We start from the raw sequence: 7,476 nt of genomic DNA on the forward strand, positions 1-7,476 counted from the left end.
TAGTGAAGGGAGACGAAAATTTAATAGTCATGGGTGACTGGAATTCGAGAGTAGGAAAAGGGAGAGAAGGAAACAAAGTGGGTGAATATGGATTGGGGGAGAGAAATGAAAGAGGAAGCCGTCTGGTAGAATTTTGCACAGAGCATAACTTAATGATAGCAAACACTTGGTTCAAGAATCATAAAAGAAGGTTGTATACATGGAAGAATCCTGGAGATACTAGAAGGTATCAGATAGATTATATAATGGGAAGACGGAGATTTAGGAACCAGGTTTTAAATTGTAAGACATTTCCAGGGGCAGATATGGACTCTGACCACAATCTATTGGTTATGAACTGTAGATTAAAACTGAAGAAAATGCAAAAAGGTGGAAATTTAAGGAGATGGGAGCTGGATAAACTGATTAAACTAGAGGTTGTACAGAGTTTCAGGGAGAGCATAAGGGAACAATTGACAGGAATGGGGGAAAGAAATACAGTAGAAGAAAAATGGGTAGCTCTGAGGGATGAAGTAGTGAAGGCAGCAGAGGATCAAGTAGGTAAAAATACGAGGGCTAGTAGAAATCATTGGGTAACAGAAGAAATATTGAATTTAATTGATGAAAGGAGAAAATATAAAAACGCACTGAATGAAGCAGGCAAAAGGGAATACAAACGTCTCAAAAATGATATCGACAGGAAGTGCAAAATGGCTAAGCAGGGATGGCTAGAGGACAAATGTAAGGATCTAGAGGCTTATCTCACTAGGGGTAAGATAGATACAGCCTACTGGAAAATTAAAGAGACCTTTGGAGAAAAGAGAGCCACTCGTATGAATATCAAGAGCCCAGATGGAAACCCAGTTCTAAGCAAAGAAGGGAAAGCAGAAAGGTGGAAGGAGTATAGAGAGGGTCTATACAAGGGCGATGTACTTGAGGACAATATTATGGAAATGGAAGAGGATGTAGATGAAGATGAAATGGGAGATACGATACTGCGTCAAGAGTTTGACAGAGCTCTGAAAGACCTGAGTCGAAACAAGGCCCCGGGAGTAGAACTCTACCATCTGGTGAGCAAGATGTATGAGACAGGTGAAATATCCTCAGACTTTAAGAAGAATATAATAATTCCAATCCCAAAGAAAGCAGGTGTTGACAGATGTTAAAATTACCGAACTATCAGTTTAATAAGTCACAGCTACAAAATACTAACGCGAATTCTTTACAGACGAATGGAGAAATTGGTAGAAGCCGACCTCGGCGAAGATCAGTTTGGATTCCGTAGAAATGTTAGAACACGTGAGGCAATACTGACCCTACGACTTATCTTAGAAAATAGATTAAGGAAAGGTAAACCTACATTTCTAGCATTTGTACACTTAGAGAAAGCTTTTGACAATGTTGACTGGAATACTCTCTTTCAAATTCTAAAGTTGGCAGGGGTAAAATACAGGGAACGAAAGGCTATTTACAATTTGTACAGAAACCAGATGGCAGTTATAAGAGTCGAGGGGCATGAAAGGGAAGCAGCGGTTGGGAAGCGAGTGAGACAGGGTTGTAGCCTGTCCCCGATGTTATTCAATCTGTATATTGAGCAAGCAGTGAAGGAAACAAAAGAAAAATTCGGAGTAGGCATTAAAGTCCATGGAGAAGAAATAAAAAAGTTGAGGTTCGCCGATGACATTGTAATTCTGTCAGAGACAGCAAAGGACTTGGAAGAGCAGTTGAACGGAATGCCAGTATCTTGAAACGTGGATACAAGATGATCATCAACAAAAGCAAAACGAGGATAATGGAATGTAATCGAATTAAGTCGGGTGATGCTGAGGGAATTAGAGTAGGAAATGATTTAAGTGTCAGGAAATTGTTTGTGAAAGTATTTGTATGGAGTGTAGCCATGTATGGAAATGAAACATGGACGATGAATAGTTTGGACAAGAAGAGAATAGAAGCTTTCGAAATGTGGTGCTACAGAAGAATGCTGAAGATTAGATGGGTAGGTCACATAACTAATGAGAAGGTACTGAACAGAATTGGGGAGAAGAGGAGTTTGTGGCACAACGTGACAAGAAGGAGGGACCGGTTGGTAGGACATGTTCTGAGGCATCAAGGGATCACAAATTTAGCATTGGAGGGCAGCTTGGAGGGTAAAAATCGTAGAGGGAGACCAAGAGATGAATACACTAAGCAAATTCAGAAGGATGTAGGTTGCACAGGATAGGGTAGCATGGAGAGCTGCATCAAACCAGTCTCAGAACTGAAGACAACAACAACGACAACATGACTATTTGTTGTATAGATCTAAATATAGTGTTCTTTCAAAATTTGCGGACAAACCATTTTTTGAGAGCCACTTAATAAATGTTTGTGAAACATAATTTACAACATTCTCTGCTGTTCCTTTCTCTCTCTTCCGTTTCATTGTAACACTAATATCGTCTGCAAAAAGTTACGTTCATTCGTACCGAGTCATTCTGTACCTAAAATGAAAAGAGCACATATAGTATACCTAAATATCTATACAATAAAAAAATGCCTGTCTAAAAATGCAAAAAAAAAAAAAATATTCACAATACAGTAGTGAACCAGAATATCTAAATGCAAGCGATCATCTAACAGGAAACTGTAATTTAGATAAATCAGAATTGCTTGAAAGGCGAGTCATTAGAAAAATATTAAGCCCACAAAAAGCTACGGAAGCTTAGAAATTGCTAACTAATAATAGTATTGACGGAAACGTATCTGAAGTGATGAGAGAAAGAAGGCTAGCATTTATTGGACATTTATATCGGTCGCAAGACAGCAAATTAGCCAAGAACTTTTTCTGGTATTTTTGGGATTTTTGGTCAGTAACGAAGTAAGAAAGAATTTAGAAGAAAGTAATAAAATAGCTGAAGAAACAACTGACATTGGAGTGTTTGGGGAAAAAGTAGTTATGGGCGGAACCCAAGGCAGAAGAGTGAAAAAACTGCTCTGAAGTGATCAGGATAACGAATAAAGAATAGAAACTGGTATGTGGTCCTTAATTGGCCCATCCGAGAAGAAAAAATAGTTTAGAATAATAGTATTGTAAATTCATCATTGAAAAGGTCAATATTCTCAGAATCAAAGACTACGTTTCACTGGCACAACACTTAGAAAATACAACAGGTGTACCAAAACGATTGCCTACACTATGCTTGTCCGTCCTCTTCTAGGGTATTGCAGCACGATATGGGGTCTTTAACAGACAGAATTGGCGGAGTACACTGAAATAGTTCAAAGAAGGGCAGCTCGTTCTGTATAATCGCGAAATAGAGGAGAGAGTGTCACGGATATGATACGAGCACGGATGTGATACGCGCGTTTGGGTGGCAGTGCTTTTCATTGCGGCAGGATCTTTTCACGAACTTACAATTAGCCACTTCCTCTTCCGAATTTGAAAATATTTTGCTGACAGCCACCTACATAGAGAGAAATGGTCATAGTAAGAAAATGAAAGAAATGAAAGCTCGCACGGAAAGACTTAAATGCTCGTTTTTCACAAGTGCAGTTTGAGAATGGAAGGGTCGAGAAATAGTTTGAAGGTGGCTGGGTCATTCTTCTGGCAGGCACTTAAGTGTGAATTTCCGAGTGGTCATGTAGATCCAGATGCGTATGTAGTTCTGTCCACAAAGCACACTTCCTGACCAAAAGAATGAAGCACCGATAAGGCATGGTCGGATGTGAAAATAACTTCGTTCACGTACTCGCCATGCGCGGGTATTGCGACGATCAGAACTGCAGTTCTCAGTTACAGGTAAAATGGCCGCCAGAGTGGGTGAGTGTCGTTCGTGTTTAGTGTTATTACCATGCCTAATATGGTATATAAGGGGCACGAACGGCGTCAGACGTTGAGTGACCACTCTGAAGGACATGGAGATGCTGTGTACTTGTATCAGACAGCATTATCAACAGCTGAGAGAATTTGAAAGGGTCCTGATTGTGGGTCTCCATTTGGTCGGCTGGTCGAATCGTGCAATATCCGTAGTTTTGAGGCATTCGGATCTGACACTGGCTTAACGCTGGACTGTGTGGGAAATTGCGGGCAAGCGTACTCGCCGTCAAGGTTCTGGTTGATCACATATGACCACACCACAAGTGAGGATCACCATATTGTACACTAAGCACATTGTAATCCCTTCACATCTGTGCCTGCCGTCCGAGAACAAGTAATGAACTCGCACCATTGGTTGGGGACTAGCAGCAACCAGACTAGCGAATTACCGTCACACGTGAAGACTGCCGTTAAAGCCACAACACAAACGGCTTCGTTTGGAGAGGTGCCGTGACCAGGAAGCATGTGCGGCTGAAGAATGGCGTCGCACTGTGTCCAGCGACCAATCACGGATCTGCACTGCCCTGGATGACCATTGACGGTGAGTGTGGCGACCATCTCACATGGGAAACTCCCCATCGAACCATCCTCAGATTTAGTGGTAAGAGGGCCCAGCGGATAGCCCACCAAAAACTGAAAACAGATCAAGCATGAAAACAGGAAGAAAGTGTGTGAAAAAAGCAAAATAGAAACAGTGAACAATCCAAGCGTAAGAAGTGCAACACAGAGCAGTGTGGAAGAGCCTCAGCGTCGTGGTTAACCACTTTAACAGATTGTGAGGCAAAATTTTCAGCCCTTATAATGAAAAATCTCATACGTGCCCTCAAATTACCAGCTAGTCAATCGGACTTACTAAAGGCGGGCTTGCGTATCTTGACAGAAAATAGAGATGATAGAAGGATATATAAATCGCTGCCTTGGAAACTGCAACGTATGTTTTAGAGAAAAGACTCAAAAATGTAAGAATCTATACGACAAAGAAAAGAATCGGAACTATTGGGAAAAAATTCCCCATCCCACAGCAAACCAGATGAAACACAAGGATTTAAACAGGAAGATGGACAAATTCCGCGGGCAAAGTCTTAAGTTCAAGGTTGCGCTCAACAGCTTACAAGTTTATAAATGATTTGTTCCCGACAGCTTTGCGACGCCACAGAATAAAACTATAGTCATCCGTACTACCAGTGCTGTGGAATGATTGACGCTGCCATACACTGAACAGTAGGCTGCTCCAGAATTGCAAAATGGTTCAAATGGCTCTGAGCACTATGGGACTTAACATCCATGGTCATCAGTCCCCTAGAACTTAGAACTACTTAAACCTAACGACCTCACACAACACCCAGTCATCACGAGGCAGAGAAAATCCCTGACCTCGCCGGGAATCGAACCCGGGAACCCGAGCGGAGGAAGCGAGAACGCTACCGCACGAGCACGAGCTGTGGTCCCAGAATTGCAGGTTCATGAAAGAAGATAAAGTTTAAATCAGCAATTTTGCTGTTAACCACTGTTGACGAAATAAACACCAAGAAAATAATGTATACGGGCGTTAAGGTGTTTCCAGCACCCAAGCCAAGAACACTCATATCGTTCGTACATTGCTTTATAAACTTTTATAAACTACATCTTTAGCGAGGGGCCGGCCGGTGTGGCCGTGCGGTTCTAATCGCGTCAGTTTGGAACCGCGTGACCGCTACGGTCACAGGTTCGAATCCTGCCTCGGGCATGGATGTGTGTGATGTCCGTAGGTTAGTTAGGTTTAAGTAGTTCTAAGTTCTAGGGGACTGATGACGTCAGTAGTTAAGTCCCATAGTGCTCAGAGCCATCTGAACCATTTTTTTTTTTTTTAGCGAGGGAGGAGAGCCTATATATGACTTGAAACAACACCTGAAGAACGAAAAAACAAGGAATCATGAATAGTAAATGGAAAAGAGAAAAGTTCTTACCATTTTTTAATTTATTTTGTTTATAATATCTCTTGGCCATTATATATGTCAATTCGTTCCGTACTTCACAATACAGCGGTTCCGAAGTTTTCATTGCGCTTCGTCGACCGGAGGCTACAGATCATCGAAATCCCTAACATGCAGTTTCTTATTCACCAAGATTAGTGCCTTGGCAAATGAGAATAATCTGTAGGTAAGTTGAGTTAGGGAATTTATTGTTGTTTTACCCTCTGCAACAGCGAGTGTGCAATCTTCCATATACAAGAAATAATGCAGAAGGGAAACACGAGGACTCTATTGTAAACAAAATTCTCTAAATGACTCTTGCAAAGAAATGGTTCAAATAGCTCTGAGCACTATGTGACTTAACTTCTGAGGTCATCAGTCCCCTAGAACTTAGAACTACTTAAACCTAACTAACCTAAGGACATCACACAAACCCATGTCCGAGGCAGGATTCGAACCTGCGACCGTAGCGGTCGAGCGGTTCCAGACTGTAGCGCCTAGAACCGCTCGGCCACCACCGCCGGCTGACTTGCAGGCCTCTGTGTTACCCGAATCTAGAAAGATACAGGAAAATAATTTCGTGCACTCTTTCCCAAAGCTGAAATATCCTTTATATAGCTGGCAGTTTATTCAGGCTCCAATGGTTTCAATCGACTTTGTTTCAAATCCATCAGTATACAAAGGTCTTAGGTTGATCCGTTGTCTGTCGAAGGATCTTTTATCTATCACCTTTCACTTCTTTGAGCTCTGGAAATGTTTGTTAATGTGAGAAATACAGAGTTGCTCCGTTGTTCGGGACCAACGTTAAACTGTACGTCCCCCTATAACAAGTTATTTCAGAGGCCGCAGAAGGAAAAGGCATTCCCCCATATTAAGGAACTATGGTTTTCAAAACAATCTACAGGAAGACGGCAGATTTATCCTTCCACTATAAACATGTAGCCATTAGTTTTCTGTGTATCGAGAGGCGATGATTTCCAGGAAATCAATGCATTTAATATCAAATCAATTTATTTAATATAATGAAGAAGGGAGCTGACTGCAAATGCCGGTGAACCTTCTCGTCGTTCGGTTCTGTACAGGCCCCCTTTACTGAGAATTTTGTAGAGGATCGTGTACGAGCGATCCACAGCACTATCTTATAACAGGTTTTCTGTATATATCTAATGCCAGTGATCATTCTCGTCAGTTGGATCTCAACAATCCCACTTTATTGGTATTTTGTAGAGGTTCAAGTACGACCGATACACATCAGTATCTCATGACAGGTTTTATTTATATCTTACACGTGGAGTTTAAACTTGATGCTAGTCCCTATTTTATACTTGATGCTAACAATCCACTTCAGGATATGATGTTTCTCACAAGCTCTTCCGTTAATATCCATGCGTTCTTTCCATGTAAACTGTTTGTTTAGGGTAACTACCAAGCTTTATTGATTTATCATACGGCGCTGACCTAATTAGAATCTGTACCTACTAGATGTTAATAGTGCGAATTTTCACTTTCCGTTCTTGTTGTTCTGCACGCCTCATTAAGTATCATTAACTGCTATTGGTTATTTACAGTTCTTTCTGTGATAACTGATTTCCTGGCGCTTTTATCGTAAACAAATCACGACTTTTTTAATGTTTCGTGTTTTTATCTTTACTTGCAATAATGTGTGCTCATGAGCGTAGGCGGCCGGTG

This window comes from Schistocerca piceifrons, chromosome 1 (assembly GCF_021461385.2).
Source record: "Schistocerca piceifrons isolate TAMUIC-IGC-003096 chromosome 1, iqSchPice1.1, whole genome shotgun sequence".
NCBI lineage: Eukaryota > Metazoa > Arthropoda > Insecta > Orthoptera > Acrididae > Schistocerca > Schistocerca piceifrons.